Here is a 19187-nt window from a genome sequence, read left to right on the forward strand (position 1 = left end):
AAGCTCGCTTTACCCATGGACTTTACATAATGGAAGAATTCTTTAGTCAAAAAAAAAAAAAAAAACCTCACTCACTCTACATTGGAAATAACCCCCCATCCTGAGATTGACTGGTTCCTCCTATATGTTCCATTTTTAAGAAGAATACCAAAATAAACCAAATTGTCATTACTCTCCAGTTTGAACTTTTTGCTCTTCAGATTTTCTGTAGCATTTTACTAGTCTTCTATTCCTCCCCTTTACCCTGTTCTTCAATTTCCTTTTATATGGAGGGGACTTTTTCCCTGCTGAGTCCATTTTAATATTTATAACCTCATTCTTTGGCCATACAAAATTATCAGCTTAAAAATTAGCCTTCTATACTGCTCCTAGATTTTTTGAATTTTTGAGTTCCACCCGTGGTTGCCTTGGCAGCACGAGACCAAATGATTTCGAGGACTTTATAAGGCACGAAGATCAGATGATCCTCTCTCTTATTTTATATGCTGTCCTTTCTCAATCTGAGTATAAGATCCTTGAGAGCAGGGACTGTCTTTCCTTCTGCTTCGAATTCCCAGTGCCTGCTTCTTTAGTAAGAATTTACTTAATGCTTTTTCAATTGTTTCCTGAGGCAACCTATTTAACTTTTGGAGTTCTCTAATTATTAGGAAGTAGTTACTTATAACTAGTTTAAATCTGCTTTACTGTAATTTCCACCCATTGTTGCATTGTTGTTCAGTTCTCTGGGACCAAACAGAACAGTCTAATCCCTCTTCCACAAGATATTTCTTCAATAGGTATCATGTTGCTCCTAAGTGTCCTCATCTCCTGGATAAACATATCCAATTCCATTAACTAATCCTCATAGAGCATGCTCCAGAGGTGCTGAGGTCTTTCATAATGAAAAGCCCAAGTCACTCTCTTTTGGTTGTCATTGTCTTTCCTAAAATGTGATCCTCAGAACTGAGTTCATTACTTTAGATATGGTTTGACTAAGGCAGTCTGAAGGGCTTTCTGAACATCATATCTATTTTATCATAGTCTTAGATTCTATTTGCTTTTTTTGGCAACCATATCATATCTTTTGCTCATCATTCTCAGAAAACAAAAAACTTATGTGTCTAAATGGATACAAAAAAATCATCAAAATTTCTAGGACTTTCATAGAAGAATCATTATCTACCCCAATATTGAATTTATTTAGCTGATTTTGTTGAAACCAAGTGAAATACTATATTTATGCTGTTAAAGTTTATCTTATTTTTTACCCAATGTTTTAGTCCATAAAGTTATTTCAGAATTCTGACATTTCATAATAATAGGTTGCTACAAGTGTCATAAGAGGGGTATAGAAAAGCATCATAAAAAATTAAAATTCCTCTGGAAGAACAGAAAATTGAGAATATCAAGAGAACAAATGAAAAAAATATGAAGGAAAATGACTTGAATGTAAAAGATCTTAAACTGTATATCAAATTGGCTAAGAAAGAAATTGATAGACCATTGGAATAAGTTAGGTACACAATACACAGTAAGTAGATGACCATAGTAATCTATAATTTGATAGATTCAAAGATCTAAACTTTTAAGACAAGAACTTACTATTTGACAAAAATTTCAATGACAATGAGAAAGCAGTTTGGCTAAAATTAGTAATAAATCAGTATCTTAGAGTGTATATTAAGAGGAGATCAAAATGGGTTCATTATTTAGACATAAAAGATGATATCATAGGCAAATAAGATGACAAAAGAATATTTTTTTCAGAATGATGGATAAGAGAAAAAAATTATGACCAAACAAGAAATAAAGATTATCAAGGGAAGTAAAATGAAAAATTTTGATTACACTAAATTAAGGAGGTTTTGCACAAACAAAACCAATGCATCCAAGTTTAAAAGGAAAACAGAAAGCTGTGAGGGTGGAGGTGGGGATTACAACAAGTTCCTCTTATGAAGGTTTTATTTCTCAAATATAAAAAGAATTTATTCAAATTTATAAGACTACAAATCATTCCCCAACTGAGAATCGGTCAAAGGATGTTAGCACATAGGTTTCAGAAGATGCAATCAAAGCTATGAATAGCCACATGAAAAAGTGGCATGCTACCTCTAGTACATGCTAGTACATCCTACCACTCTTGATTAGAGAAATTTAAGTTAAAACAATTCCGGGGATCCATTCTCATATATAACAGACTGGCTAACACGACAGAAAAGGAAAATGACAGATCGTGAAAAGGATATGGAAAAAATGGGACACAAATGCACTGCTGACAGAGATATGAAAGAATCCAAACCACTCTGAAGAACAATTTGGAACTATGTCATAATTTCTATAATATTTGATGTGATATTTGACCCAGCAATACCACTACTAAGTCTATATCCCAAAGAGATGAAAGAAAGCAAAAGGTAAAGGACCTATTAATACAAAAAATATTCATGGCAGCTCTTTTTTGTGATGGGAAATTTAATTGGGGAATGGCAGAAATAGTTGCGACATATAATTGTGATGGAATACTATTATTCTATAAGAAATGATGAGCAGGATGCTTTTGAAAAACCTGGGAAGACTTATAAGAACTGACACAAATTGACCTGAGCAGAACTAGGAGAACACTGTATACAGTAATAGCACTATTTTGTGATGATCAACTATGAATGACAGATATTCAATACAAAGATCCAAAACAGTTTTGAAGGAATTACAATGACTAGATGATGAACTATATGATGAAAAATGTTATCAACCTCTAGAGAAATAACTAATAGGGTCTGAATGCAGATCAAAGCATACTTTTTTTAACTTTATTTTTCTTGGGGTTTTTTTTGTCTGCTTTCTTTAGCATCAGGACCATTTTCCCATGAATAATTTATGTCAAATTGCTTACTTTCTCAAGGAGGGAGGAGTAGTGGGAAGAGCAAAAAGAATTTAGAACTAAAATTTTTTAAAAATAATGCTAAAATTTTTCTAAAAGTAATTGAGAAATATTTACTGAAATGAAGAATAATTATTCTGAAGTGCTTAAGATAGTGACCAGCACATCATAAACATTATATAAATGTTAGCTCCTTGCTGTTATTATTGCTCAAAAATAATTTTTATTTTATAAGGGGGAATTCCAATAGATATGATCCTGGGACAAATTATTGTTCTAATATTGTTATTACAATAACATTGTTGGAAATTTAGATTATTTGTGGTAAAAATTTGTTAAATTTTAGAGTTTATTTTCTATTAAAAAAACTGAAAAAAATGCCTTTCAAATGCAACAAGTCAGCATAGGGATATCCCACATATATCCTAATCTAATTTTTTTTAAAACCTTACACTGAATCATATTGGGCTTACATTGTGGCTGTAAATGCTAAGATCATGGAAGTACAAAATCTGAGAATGTGAAGAAATCTCAGTAGTCATCTAGATTAACCAAAACCTGAGAGGAAGCCTCACTATAATAGTAGTCCAGTGATCAATCAGCTTCTTCTTAAAGACTTCTAATAAATAAGAGCACATCACCTCTCAGAACAAGCAATACTACTTTAAGACAGCTCTTATTGTTTGCAAGCAAGTTTTTTCTTCTAAATTTGCCTCTTTGAGACTTCTACCAAGTTCTCCTGATTATGTCCTCTGAGACCAAACAGAATGTTTGATCCCTCTGATACTCAACAACCTTAAAAGACTTGAAGAGAGCTATCATACCTCCCCTGAGGCTTCTCTTCAATAGGCTAAACATCCCCATTTCCTCATTTCATGAAAGTTGATACAAAACCAATAATGAATCACCACTACTTTAAAAAGCAAGGATACCAGCAGATAGAATCATATCTTTACTCCCCCAAGAGGAAAAAAAATAGCCTCGTTTTTGTGTCCAAATCAAAGTTTCTTAAGATTTTTGTGTATTATGGATTCCTTTGGCAGCCTGTTGAAATGTATGGAATCCCTCTCAGAATAATAGTTTAAAATAATAACAAGAAATTATGTAGGACTTAAAAGAAAACTCACTATGTTGAAATACAGTGTTCTCAAAGAACCACAGTTTTAAGTTTCAATAGCTTAAAACTTTTCTACTGCATTCCCCCCACATCCCCAAAGACCAGATCTTATATTAATTTTTGCTATAAAAAACACATTCGGGCTTATTTTCAGGGGATGTCTGGAGATGGGTAGTCATTCCTGTGGGAATCTTTGGTGAGGTGAGAGCAACTGAATCCCAGACTAGCAGACCTCTTTGGTCACCTTGCAAAACAAGCAGCAGCAGCATTAAATTGACACACTTGCTTATAACTGCTTCTGGGTACCAGACTTGTTCAGTTTCAATAATGCGTGTAAATGCCTAAAACAGGTTCAGTTTTACCTTTCTTTCCCTTATTGATGATTAGAGGTGGGGCTTTCTTTCCATCTAGATGCTATCAAGTGCACATTATTCATGTGTTGTGTCTGTACTTGGATTGGTCATTGGACTATAAGTTTTGATTCTTTTGTCTACATCTATATTTACCTCTAGCCCAAAGGCTCCCACTTAGATATTTACAAATACTTAATTATGATTTATATTATCATTTATTTTAAGTATTAATATCAACAATATTTATTTATATCTAATTTTATTTTAATATTATTCTTTTTTAATTCAATACATTCATTGTGTGTTAAATGGACCTGCTAAATGTCTCTGTTTGACTAATGATTTTAACTGGAGTTTATTTTGAGGGTAGGGCTTATATTACAGGCATTCTGAAAAAAAATCATTCTAGGGAAATAAGGTAAGATGTTTAGACAAAATTTAAGGTTATTAAAATTTGGGACATCCCAAAAATCTTAGTGTTTTTAAAGCTTAAACTTTTCCTAGACCTTTGGAAAATTATAAATGGATGTTAAGTTAAAAATATTTCATAGATTCTCGGTCCAGAATCCCTTCTCTAAGCCTATCATATTCCTTGCTGTCATGGGGAGGAGGGAGAGAAAGGAGAGTGGTAGAAAGATGTGGAATTCAAAAGTTAGCAAAAGGAAAAATGTCAAAAAATATCCTTGCATATAATTGGAAACATAAAAATAAATTTAAAAATAAAAAAGAATTCCTTGTTTAAATAATTCAATTGGATAAATAACACAAAATGTCATTTGTACTATAACAAAAGTGATTCTACCTTGAGAATGAAACAATATTTTGCAATTAATCATCCTCTCAGTCTCTTTTTTTCTCTTTTAATGAGAGACCAAGACTTCTTACCCTGAAATTGGTAGATTTCTGAAGTGAGAAAACTCAAATTCCACACCATAAAAGTTGAAAAAAGAAGCTTCAGTATATTTGTATGCTCTGAGGTTCAATGAAGCAGGGTGCTAGATAAGAAGTAAATAATTGGTGTTTTGAATGAATATTCTCTGAAAAAAAGAATGAAAGCATTTCATGGAAGGAACTTTAACCAATCACTTTCCTCCTCTGTTGAATAATCAATTAACAAGAATCCACTTACTGTGTGCTCGAAGATTTCTGTAAAACTGCCCTTTCTGGAACTTTTGAAAGGATTAATTGATTGATAGCTATTTCTCAATTCTGTGGGTGTTGGTTTTAACTGATGGAGTGATTTATCTGGTTATTTACCCACATTAAATGGCATTCTGGCATACATTCAAAAATTTGAACTCTGAGATTCTAGAAGTCTAACTTGATTCCCCACTAATCTCCAAAATATAAACTCTCCACTCTTAAGTTGCACTCTATAAACTCTACCACTACCACAGATTATCTTAATTTCCATACTGATCACTGTTCTTGTTGCTCTACCACCTTTACTCCCATTCTAGACTGAAATGTACAAAGTTCTTCACGAACTGAACATCCCTCATTTAAGACCAAATCCAATTTCAATTTCTTCATGAAGTTTTCCCCACTCTTTCCATCCTTATATTTCTTCATTTTTTAAAAAAATAATACTCAATTAGCTTCACAGTCCTCAGCATTTAATTGGTCATCATCTGATAATATCCTCTGGGTTTTTCAGTTATGTTAGTCACAGAAATGAAATCATTAACTCTTGGAAATGAAAGACTCTTAGAGATTATCAAATCTTATTTCCCTAACTTTGGCATACATAGATCTTGGTTTGAGAATCTTCTGTACAAAAATCAGATCTTAAACTCATTGAAGACTTAGATTGGGTTTCATATTTTTCATATATCTCTCCAAAGAACTCAGCACACATAGGAGTCAATAAAAATTGCCTTTATTGACTACCTTGAAGTATCTCTAGGAAATCAGTCTCATTTTAGTGACATCTCCATCACCTAACAAACACTGTCTCCTTGTATTCTTTCACTATCTGGAACTCTCTTCTTATCTGTAACTATCAATTTTGACATATGGGGAAATATTATGAAATCATATTCAAGGAAAATAACATAAAATATAATTTCAAATCAGCCATAGTTAAGGAATACAACAACAATGCCCTGTAAGGAAAACACCGCAGGCCACCACATTCTCAGGTCACTACTGAATAGGAACAAGGGTATGAGAAAGCATTCCCTTGTTACCTACATATAAAGTCCCCCAACTAATGCTTGCCAAATAAGTTCTTTCTATGTACTTTATCCATTATTTAGAAAGTAAAAATACTGTTCAAAATGTCCATATAATCAACTTAAAACTAAATAATTTCTCAAAATAATAATTTTTACATTTTTTATTATATAAATTTTGTAGTTCTGGGGCAAAACCCAACTCCTTGTATTGCAGTTCTGTCTTTTCTATCTGTGGTGCATTAAACCCTACTGGAGCTAAAAATGATCTTTATTTCAGTCTACCTATTCTTGTCTTTCTTAAATAAGGTGAGTCTTCCTTTAAGTATATTCTATAGTTAGCAGTCTGCAACTTAACCTGAGAAGCTAAGGACTTATTTCTTGGTCCACAGGTCTACTACTCCAGCCTAACAGAAGATTTTATGACTCATTGAAAATATATTTTCTCTTTCATTTGCAACTCAAATAGCATCACACAAAGTATACTCTGCATACAATTTAAGTATTTGTACATTTCCAAATGCATGGATAGTTTTCATGTAAACAGTACACTTAGGTCATCAGTGGAAGGACAGGTCTACCTAGAGGCAATCACTCAGATACTTCACAGATGCAAACACTAAGAAAAAAAGTGGACAAAAAATAAAAAACTGTTTTATCCCCTGCCCTCTAAGAGATCACTGAACAAAAAGAGGACATCAGGGTTAACTGTCAATTCTCCACTTTATCCAGTACAGAACTGTACTTGTTCAACCCTCTTCATGGATTTCACAGTAGCCCATAATTACCCAAGGGTAATTGTCATAATTGCCATGATATCTTCACAATCAGTTCTTTTTTTAAGTTGTTGGGAATTAGTCACTATATTCTTAATAATGATAAAAATTATTTTAAAAAACTATCAAATGGGGGTACTGTGAGTTTAGTTTTGGGATTTCTGTACTGCAGAAAAAAGCATTTTGCACTTTTGAGCATGACTAGAAATAGCTTCATGATTTTTAATTGCAATAATTAGGGAAGATGTATTTAAAAATAATCATACTAAGTGAGAGTAAATGCTGTAAAAGTCTCAAAAAGAATGATCAGACTGGACCTCCTGCTGCTGGATATGGAAGCTCTCATTGAGATACACCAGCACCACTCACAACTGCAGAAATATTGAAAAAGTCACAGCTTTTTTAAAACAATCTTGAAAATGTAGAATCTATCCTCAGTGATCACTGAAGGTAGTTGAATGGATAACTCTAAAATCACCATTAGGTAAAGAACTGATCAAGAAAGTCATAAACCGGATACAGGAGACATAGGAAATGCTAATATGTAGTATGTATCCAGAATGCTTAAAATGGAGAATTTTTACCATAACATTCTTTTCACTATATATAATTAACTACACTATGAAATGGTTTAAACTTGTCCCTAGACTTTGGGACACTCACTATTTATTGAGCAGTTATTGTGATCCTGAAAACTGAATTGGGAGGTCACATTCTGTTTCTCAAGGTGTTTAGAGTTAGGCTCAGGAGATAATAACTAATTAAATATGCATGAAAATATTACTAATAGGACTTTATATATGATACAGGTCAAAATAATGGTGTAGATAATTCTAGCCCAGTTCAGAAGTGTGACTCCAGAGTGAAATATTTGGCATATGCAATCAAATGGCATTCATGATTCAGGGGAGAAAAAAGTCAGATAAGAAGTACATTGTGTTCTCTGTCCTTACCCAAGAGAGTTGAAATCATTATGAGAAATTATTAGCAGTTACGGTGAAAAGAGAAAGTTTATAGGCATTAATACATTTAATTTGTAGGTATTAACACATTATTGTATATAAAGTCAAATAGCTAAGTAGTATAGAGAATGGAGAGCTGGACTTTGAATCAGGAAGACTCATTTTCCCATGTTAAAATCTGGTCTCAGACCAGTGACCCTGGGCAAGTCATTTAATCCTGTTCACCTCAATTCTTTATCTGTAAAATGAGCTGGAGAAGGAAATGGCAAACTACTCCAGTATCTTTGCCAAGAAAGTCCCAAATGGAGTCGCAAAAAGTATGAAAGGATTGTAAATGACTGAACAACAACAACAAAATAGATTAAATCCATATTGTGACTTTTTTTTATCATTCTTATCAAGTATATTTTAAAGGTACAACTAATATAAATTTTAAGTAGTGTTTGTTAGTGATAATTTTGGTAAACTTGGGTCTAGTTATGATTAGAAAGGTTAAGAAAGAAAATCTCTTGAATTATCTATTTTGATTGATTATTAAGTTAAAATAACTCAGATAACTCTGAGGGTCAATATCCCAGTTCATTTTGTAATGGGAAAAAAGAACCAAGGCAATTGTCTGGAAAATTCAAGGCAAAAGAAATTCACTTTTATTTGGCATAATCAAATAACAGAATAAAAAATAATAATACTTGAATCATTCATCTAGTTATGAGTTTCCCTTTCACTTTACATGTCTGTCTTCTAAAGAAAAGAAAAGAAAAATGACACTTACAAATGCCTATGTTTGACTATCAAGTCAATATATTTTATCTGTATATACCATATGTAGGTAAACATTTAATTTGTCTCATAAAATGCGAAGATGTGACCAGTACTTTATAAGTAATTATTGTCATTTCCCTTTAAGAATAAAACACCACCAAGCAGAGCAAGCACCTCGGGGAATAAATATGCACCACACTTTCATGAAATTTGCACACAATACAGGTCAGATGGTTAATGAAGCCATAAACCATAATATGTCTGAACTACTAAACATCACCTTATTCACTTGGCCTTGGTGTTTAAGAGAGCTGGAGATGTTTATTGCCATGAGCCACCCTTCTCGCCTTTAGGATCTCCATTGGAGCCAGCTCTTTGTAAATAAACATATAACCTTTGCAATGGTAATTTAAGACTATGCAGTAAAGAAGATGCTATGAGTGCAGGGAGAGTGAGAGAGAAGATAAAAAATCTCATGAATAAAGTCGAAGGCTGCAGGCTAAGGTGTTTATTAAGTCCCAAGCTGTTTTTTCTTCACTTTTCTTCACCACTGAAATAAAAACAATTATTGCTATGATGCTCTAAAATTAGAACACATTTGTCGTTTTTAAAGGCAGCTTCAACTAAACTTCAGCTCAGCAATAAAATCCTAGGCAAAGAAAATAGTTCTGCCCTAGGCCTGCCCTCTTCTGTTGTGTCATCAACCAATAAGGAAAAAAAAAAAGATCAGCTAACTTCAATTTGGAGTTTTATGCAGAGGGAAAGGGATGGTAGAGTAATAGTATATTAGAAAAAGGAATTTAAGAAATCTGATTGGATGATTTCCTAGGGCAGTGAATTTACAACAACAATAATAACAATGACACTGTGAGCTTTGCTAAAACACAAATCTGTTACTGTTGGTGATGGCCCTGCTAGAAAACTGGATTGATCAGTCTAAAATAACAATTGAAACTGACTTAAATAGTTAAATGCTCATTAGGAAAAATGTTGAGATCTGGATAGCTGAAGTGACTTACTAACCTTTCCTATCTTTTCCCTTTCCTAACCTCTTCCCATTAAAAAAATGCTATTTGGGAAGAATAGGGGAGCAATTATGTGGATTTTCTCTCCTGCTACTCTCATATTACCCTCCGTTAGTACAGACATTTCCAGGTATGGGGAAGTTGGGATGGAAAGGAAAAGATGAAAAATGCAATTAGGGTCATATCTTAGAATACAACTCACCGTATAGATATCATCATATGTCATTATGTGATTGCAACAGATCAGAACAGGTGAGAAGACTCATTCTGAGCGATCTCCAGAACATTGCAGTCACATGTAATTGGATCACAATTTTTCAGACTCATTCTCAGTGTTGTATGGATCCAAGAGGCAAAGTGAAATGTAGAGTTACCTTTTTCAGGGGTCTTAGTCAATATAATCAACCAAATAAGAAGCTACACCAAGAGTTTGTTCAAAGAAAAGATTTTCCTCTGTAGAAGAAGTTTTACCAATATAATCATATATTGCTTCCTGCAATTTTCTACCTTCCTTTGCTTGCAAAGGAACAGTAAGAATTATTTAATCCCATCTCTTCATTATATGTGCAAACTCTATGTTTTTCTGGAATCATTTAAGTATTTGAAACCCAAAAGTTCGAGATTTCAATTAATTGATCATCACTGCAATTTTCAAATGCTTTGTGGATCAAATGTGCATAGCATTGACAATGCTAAATGAAGCCTCTATAGACATTAAAGCTACAGATCCTTTCAAAAAAAAAGACAAGAGTGAAACAAATTTTCAACAGTGGACATCATGGAGGATCTTCTCTTTGGTGGAAAGAGGGAAGTAAAGTTGAGCTAGGCAGGAGAGTGGGAAATCCAGCAGGAAGCTTTTAGACACAGTGAAGTCCAGGGAGCAGCTAGGTGGCACAGTGGATAGAGCACTGGCTCTGGAGCAGAAGGACCCGAGTTCAAATTCAGCCTCAGACACTTAATAATTACCTAGCTGTGTGATCTTGGGCAATTACCTTAATCCCATTGCTTAACAAAAGCAAAAAAAAAAAAAAAAGAATGCACAGTGCAGTCTAGGTCCTAGTGACTGGACAACAACACAGGTTCTGGCAGCTAGATAGAGAGCCAGCAAGGAGGGTTCCAACCCCTGGCAAAGCTGGAACCCTGGGAAGACTGGGGCAAAAGACAGGAATGGGTTGGAAACAAATCACTGCCTAAGTAGAGCCTGGACACAAAGGAGGAAACAAACCTCACCATGGCCAAGACCTGGGCTTCAAAGGCAACATCATGGCCAGAGATAGATAAGTCAAGGATCAGAACCCAGACCCTGCACAAAAAGTTTGGGTCTATACTCCCTATACTACAGAAGCAGAGTTTAAATGATCAAAATTAGTTTAAAAAAAAACCTAGAGTATTAATCATAGAAGGCTACTATGCAGATAGAGATGATAGAAATGCCACCTCAGAAGAAGAAAGCAATGACAAATTATCTACTTAGGAAGTCTCAAAGGAGTCTTTGAATTGGACTCAAAACCAAAACATCATAGAAGAGCTTAAAAAGAATTTAAAAACCAAAGAAGAGAGGAAGAAAAGGAAATACAAAAGCTAACTAAGAAGCAGCTAGGTGGCCCAGTGGATAGAGCACTGGCTCTGGAGGCAGGAAAACCTGAGTTCAAATGGGATCTCAGACATTTAATAATAATTAACTAGCTGTGTGACCCTAGGCAAGTCATTGAACCCCAAAGTCTTGAACAAACAAAAAAAAAAGCTAACTGAAGAAAATAAAACCCTAAAAATTAGAATTCGATAAATAGAAACCAAAGAATCTAGACACCAGTATTCCAGTAAAGTCAAAAGGCTGAAAAATGTTTAAGTACCTTTTAGGAAAAGCAAACCACCTGTAAAATAGATCCAGGGGAAATAATTTATGAATTATTGGTCTACTAGAAAGCTTAGATCTAAAAAAGAGCTGAAAATTATCAGGGAAAACTGTCCAAATATATTAGATCACGAGGACAAAATAACCCTTGAAAGAATATAAGAATACCTCTAAAAAGAGACCGCAGGATAAAAAAACTCCACAAACAACCATAGCCAAATTTCACTATTCTCAAACAGGGAGAAAATACTACAAATGGTAAAAAAGAAGTAATTTAAATGCAAAGGAAGCACAATCAGAATTATACAGGACTTATCAGCTTCAATATTAAAGGATCAGAGGGCCTGGAACATGATATATTTTGGAGGGCAAAGGTCCTTGGATTACATCCAAGAATTTGGTACCCTGAAAAATTCAGCTTATTCTGTCAGGGGAAAAGGTGAATGTTCAGTGAAATAGAGGACTTCCAAAATTTCCTGAAAAAAAGACCAGAAAGGAATAGAGAATGCAATCTTCAAATACAAACCTCAAGAAATGCATAAAAATAAAATTCATCATTAGGAAATCTCATTCTCCTACAGCAATATTGACTCAGCTTTAGTACTCACATCTCATTATAGACTCTAGTTCTCTGATTGAACTCTGACTGGAAAACAGTAATATAAGTCTCAGGCCCTCCATTTAAGGAGAGGACCCATCATAGTCTTCTCCTTATTTCCCACCAGTAACCCTGCTTTTGAACTTCTTTACATTTCTTCATCATGATTCAACTTTAGACATTTTCTTTTGGTCCTCCTCTCTTTCCTTCCCTACCAATCTTTCCACTTTTCAGCTTCTTTTGTTGTGTTGTCTTCCCCATTAGACAGTAAGCTCCTTGAAGGTAAAAAGTGTCTTTATTTTTATTTATATTCGTATTCCCAATCCTTAGCACAGTTCTTGAATCATTGAATGTGTTTAATAAATATTCATTGATTAACAAAAAAAAGTAGATCTGACTTTTGGTTGTGTAGTTTGACCACTGGGAGATGACTGTAAGAGGAAAAAAAGTAGATAATTCTCCCCTTAGAATCATGATCTATTAAATACTAGTAATATTTATTTTGTACCATGAACCCACCATTTTCCTTAGAATATCAATATTAACATAATTGCTCTTTTATAGTCATTCATTTAAAAATTGATTTCAAAGTTAAAACCAGCAAATTATTTCAGATTTTCAGGGAAAAAATTGACATATTGCTAAAAAAATAACAAAATCATTCTTCTCTTTGAAAGGTCTGAAAAACCTGACATTATACCACACACACCCCAAATGAGGATATTTTTTAGCTAAAAATGCTTAGAGAGTTGAACAATGTAAACTCAGGGTTTGAATTTTGAAGATGGCTATGTTTTTTCATTACATTTGTATTCTATTAAAATTTAATAACACACAATCAATCCATTTCCTCTAGAAATTATAAATTTCTCATTTATAAAATGAGGGGTTTGTCTGGATGACCTCCGAGATCTTTTCCAGGTTTTGTTCCAAGATCTTGTATTCCACTAGGGTCTGAACAGCTGCTAAGGCTATGAACAGATAACAAGTGAAGGCAGGGGTATTAAAGTGGGTCAATGTTGCTAGTAAGTTCACTATTCTGTTTCAGGGCAACTGACTGACTTTTAATTTAGACCCTTTGGCAATGCTGACAGAAGGGCTGGCTTTTCATTTTAATGCTATTGTAAAATGTCTAAAACTACTTTGCTATAAGGCATTATAAAAATTTAAGTTGTTTTTGTTGAAAGGACAGAGTGACAGTATTCATCCAGGAGAAGATGCAGGCAGGTTAACACTGAAGCACATGATCTGAACCAAGGGTCAGAGTCCTTTTGCATACCCATGTATCAACCATCTTTAAGGTCCTGGTCCTGATAAGTCCCACCAGATGGGGACCTCACTTTGACTTTTCTTCACACAGGAAAGATTGTATTTTGACTGAAATGAAAAGCCTGTGTTCTCTTCAAAAGAGTCAATGAATACAAGATGAAAACAAAACTAAGATTTTACCCTTTGCCAAAAGAGAAAATATTTGCTTGTGATTTTGGCCCTTCATTTTTATTTTATTTTATTTTATTTTTTTGGCTTTTCATCTTTAAAAAAAAATCCTTCCATCAGACCTTTCATAAAGTCCTAATTCTTCTTTTGTTTTTAATTTACTTCTATAATTTAAAGTTCTCTACATTTATAAACAAGGGAATGCCCTACACTTTTGCATATCTTGACTTCTCTACAACTTAATAGATGGTATATTAATGCTGTAACTGCCAAACAAAAACATTCCTTGCCCAATGAGGCAGGATGCTGATGAATCTCTCTGATTTAGCTAGAGCCCTGGATAATAGAAATATGGTTCATTGCTAAGTCAATAATTGAAAAATCTTGGTAGAATATGCCAGAGTCTACAATTTATGGGTGGATGCTTTGAGAACCTCAGTCAGCCCCACCTTGCAACAACAAAGCATCAGAATAAAAGTTAATTCATAATTATTTTTCCTATGAGAACAGGGATTGGTATTATAATTTTTATTAATATAGGGGAACTCCAGGTAAGGAAGCTTTATCTATAATTGCAATTTGTTACTTTCTTTGTAGTTCATATCCTTAGAGAGTTGCCTAAATCACTGTGATTTTAAATGATTTACTATGGTTAGATGGTCAGTTTATGTCAGAAGTAAGATTTAAACCCAGGACTTCCTTCTTATAAAGTTAGTTCTCTATTCCATATACTACATAGTCTCTCTACTTAGAAAAATATTTTATATTCTTCTTAATTCTAAGCAAGATGTGTCAAAAAGTGACTTCCAAGTCTGAAATAAACCTCTATATAATTGCCTGAATTATCCATATTGTTTATTTCTTGTTTGGGTTAAATTGAAAACATTAGAAAGATAATCCAAGATATAAAATATATCCAAAAGATAGTCAAGTTCATCTATCCTTTAAGCAGAAATTCTAGCATTTTCTAGTGCTAATTCTATGTAATAATTATTCAGGAAATGGGAGGGTATTTTGAATGGTTCTAATCAGAGGTATTAACCAAAATAAACTCACCGGATAATTTGTTGATCATTCCTTTGGTCTGTGGAGACAATTGAAATTTATGTCTTAGGCAAAGAGTAGAATTAATGTCTTAATTCGCCATAACTTGTCTAAATGAGATAGCTATAGAGTTAAGAACCAAAAACTGAATCTCACTGCTCTTATGATGAAGACAACCCCTAACGAACTGAGCTGACCAAAACATTTAGTTTTCATTGAGCCACTGTAATCATATAACCATCTTCAGAGAGCACTTATCCTCTCTGATCTAGTCTGAGTTTTTCCTGATCCTCTCATTCTCCTTTATGTGACTGACCTTGAGACCCATCTCATCTTGTAGCAATCTGTCCTTTCCTGAATGCTCCTATTCCTTCACTCTTCAAGTCAATTCAGTGTCTGGATGGTGGAGAGATTAAAGGGACCTCAAATGGGTCACAGCTTTCTGTGAAAACTTGTATAACCTTGGAACTCAAACATATCATCCATAGGGTATTTGAATAAATATGACACTTTATATTGGTTTGTTAATACACATTATTCTGATTGGTTCTTGACAACAAGGGGAAATTGTCCATTAATAAAAGCATAACTAGAGGCAGAATTGCATGGTTTCCCCCCCTAACTTCAGACCCCACATGAACCTTATGGGTTCAATCTCAAACCAAAATTGAGTCTTTTGAGTTCAGATTCCAATTACTTTCAACCCAATTTGACTTCCTGGTTCAAATAAAATAAGGTTAAAGATGGTTTTAAAAATGTTCACTAGTGTTTTTGGATACCAATAGCTTAAAATACACACACACACACACACACACACACACAAACACACATGTACACACTCATACAACATTGTAATGAGTTAAGTGTAAATGAATCAGAAACATACGGATCAAATTTTCCTTAAAATACACATGGGCTTAAAAATTAAGGGAAAATGCACTTGGCAAAGCCCTTTTCTGGTTTGTGCTGAACCAAAAGCATTTGAAAAGTAATTCAAGACATTGGATAGACCTAAAACACAGCCAAGTTCACCTATCCCTTAATTATAAAATGCTGGCCCTCTATGCAGTAATTGTTCAGGAAATGGGAGGGTTCCTTGATTGGGTTTGGTCTGAGGTGTAAAGTTTTCCTTAATCACTTAAAAACTTGTAGACACACAGCTATTTCACCGTGATGAAAAAAGGCAGTCTAAAAGTTTTCCAGAGCAACTTTTCAGAGTCTATTAAAGGCATACTGTAGGCAAATTGAGACCCAAGCTGAGGGGTTAACCCTAGGGAGAAAAAATAATGTGTCCCTCCATTTATCCATGAACTCTGCAGCTGGCAGAGACCGCACTCTGTTAGTAATTACAGTGAGCAGATGAGGATTTTTTTAAAATTTTTTTTAAATTTTGACCTGCAGTTAAACAAAATTTGCTTGTTTTATTTTTGGTTTAAAAATGATGAGGCAGCACCAACCCCTGTTTCACCCCAGAGCTGTTGATTTTTTTCCCCTCCTTCCTAATTTGTTTCAGACTATGAGTGCACAGATTCCCAATTTAGTGGGAAACATTTGCTGCCAAGACCTTCAGGGGCTTTTTCTGCAGTTTATTTTGTTAACTACAAGTTTAAGGTTGTTGTGCCTTTTTCCCCCCCTTTCAGACTGAATATATAAAAAAATTCACCTTTTTGCTTTCATGAAATAGAGTAAAATAATGCATATGAGGACAGTCCAACTTTTTTTTTTAAAAAAAAGGGTTATCAAACCAATGATAGTCATAGTAAAAAGCCACTAAAGCATTACAAATTATTTCCCTATATTCATAATCTTTTTTAAAAAAAATAACAAAACTAATAGAAGCAGAAAATCTAAAGATAATTGGTTTTAATCAAATATCATTTATCAGGTATTTTAAAAGGGAACCCAACTCAATGCAGGTCACTCAGTTAATTTCAAGTTGTGATTTTTAGAACAAGAAACAATAGTTCATGAGATGGAAAGAATGCGGTACCTTAACTGCCCTGACTGGTATTTATAGATATTTGCCAAAAATTTATACCAAATTCTAAAATCACATAAAAATAGTCATTTTCCATTTTCTGTCATAAACCTGCATTGTAGAGAAGATGGTGAAGTTGGGGCAGTTGATTATATGTTTCCTGGCAATGTGATGAGAACAGCTGGAGTAGACTGAAATATGGAGCATTTGTTCCCTCTCCCTTAGAATCTTATCCATTCCCATGTAACATTTCCTTGTTAAGCACTAGTCTATTCTGTTCTTCTACTCCTTTGCCATTCCTAGAATACATCCTGGACTTTCTGGATCACTCTTTTTTCCTATGCCTAGAACACCTTTCTTCTCTCTTCTCATCTCAAGAATCTGCTTCATGTTCTTTTAATATTAACTCGAATGTTACTGTCACCTTGTACCTCCAAAAAACCTTCATCTCAACTAGGTCTCATGTGACACTTGTCAGCACATTTCCAATGTATTTGTGTTAATATCATTATAGTGGTTGTTTCATATATATATATATGTATATATATATATATATATATATATATATGTATATGTATATATATATACATACATACATAACATCTCCTCCTACCATGCATGTATACTCTGTGAAGGCAAGGTCCATATTGTATCTAAATTGTGCACCCCTTCTAAACAATCAACAAGGATTTAATAAAAGTCTAGTGTAAAGGTATATTACTGTGTTAGCTTCTGGGGACATAAAGACAAAAGTCAAACAGTCTCTGTTCTCAAGAGATGCTAACAAACGGGAATACCAGAGAAGCCATTGTGAAGGATCTAGGAAGTATGTTGAAACTTTCATGAAATATACTTTAATCCTACTCTGGCTTGTGCCAAAAATTAAAGAGAAACCTCACGTAATTTCCAGGTAAGCAATATGTTTAATCAGAATATTTGGAATGAACAGAAATTGATTTTAGATTCCTATATCTCTTATATTTACTTCATAGAAATAAGTAGAAAATATAGTCAATCTCATCTCTGTGGGGAACTCCTTTCACAATGTCGATGAGTGTTAGCACTTCGACCACCATGAATCTTCTTAGAGAACTGTATCTGGGTCACTCAGAGATTAAGTGACTTGCCTGTGGTCATATAATGAACACACACGAGAGGCCAGACTTAAGGAAATCAGGAAGATTCACTTTATTTTCTATACCTATTTAAAATGAAAAAAAAATTATTAGCACCAGTAGGTAAAAATATTGCTCCAGTCACTATAATTCATTGATCTTGTGAAACCTTTTCTTTTGAGAAGATTAGCCAGACATAATATTATCTTATTACTGTTTATACACCCCATCCTGGTGATCAATATGGATTGTTGTGGTCCAATAAATCATGTGTTAATTTGCATCAGTGGCTAAGATGGCCGAAGGTGATAGTCTGGACTAAATTGTGATCTGCTTTTTCTCACTCCTATAGAGCCAGCCTATCCCTTCACAAGTTTCTGAGCATTTATTAAGGGCCCAAAACCTTAAGTGAGCAGTGTAATCCCACAGACCAATGATATAATGTCCAATCAAGGCTGAAAAACTATCATTCAGGGAATCAACCATGTTGGAGACATAAGCAGGAACATGTTTTTGTAGATGATTATATATACCCAATCTACTCAAGATGATAGCAGTGAGTAAGGAAGAAGTAATTAGCTCTGGCAACTTAGAGAATATGGAGGAGGAGGAAGAATAGGGAAGAGCCAAAAAATAATTGACTGCAAACATGGATAACTTTGAAGGAAGGCAGAGTCCTGGAAAGAAAAAGAAAATTTGAAAGAAGGAGGAAAGCAATAAAGAATTAGATCAAAAACAATATCTTTAGACTATAGACCAATATGTATGGTTATGTAGCCCTTTGATCATTGTTCCAAAATGTTATCTAGAATAACTGGATTAGTTCACTACTACACCAATGGTGCATAAGTATTCCAATTTTCTACATCCCCTTCAGTATTTATCTTTTTTTTTCAGTTATGTTAGCTAAACTAAAATGTGTTTTAATTTTTGTTTCTCTAATCAATAGCAACTTAAAGCATTTTTCTCATGTGACTATTGATAGATTTGATTTCTTCTCTGAGCATAGTCTGTTAATAGTCTTTGAACATTTATCAAATGGGAACCAGTTCATTTTTTAAAAAAATATTGTCTCAGTTCCTTATTTAGTTGAAACATTTATCAAAGAAATTTGCTATAGATTTTCCCCAT

The sequence above is a fragment of the Macrotis lagotis genome, chromosome 4 (genome assembly GCF_037893015.1).
Source record: "Macrotis lagotis isolate mMagLag1 chromosome 4, bilby.v1.9.chrom.fasta, whole genome shotgun sequence".
NCBI lineage: Eukaryota > Metazoa > Chordata > Mammalia > Peramelemorphia > Peramelidae > Macrotis > Macrotis lagotis.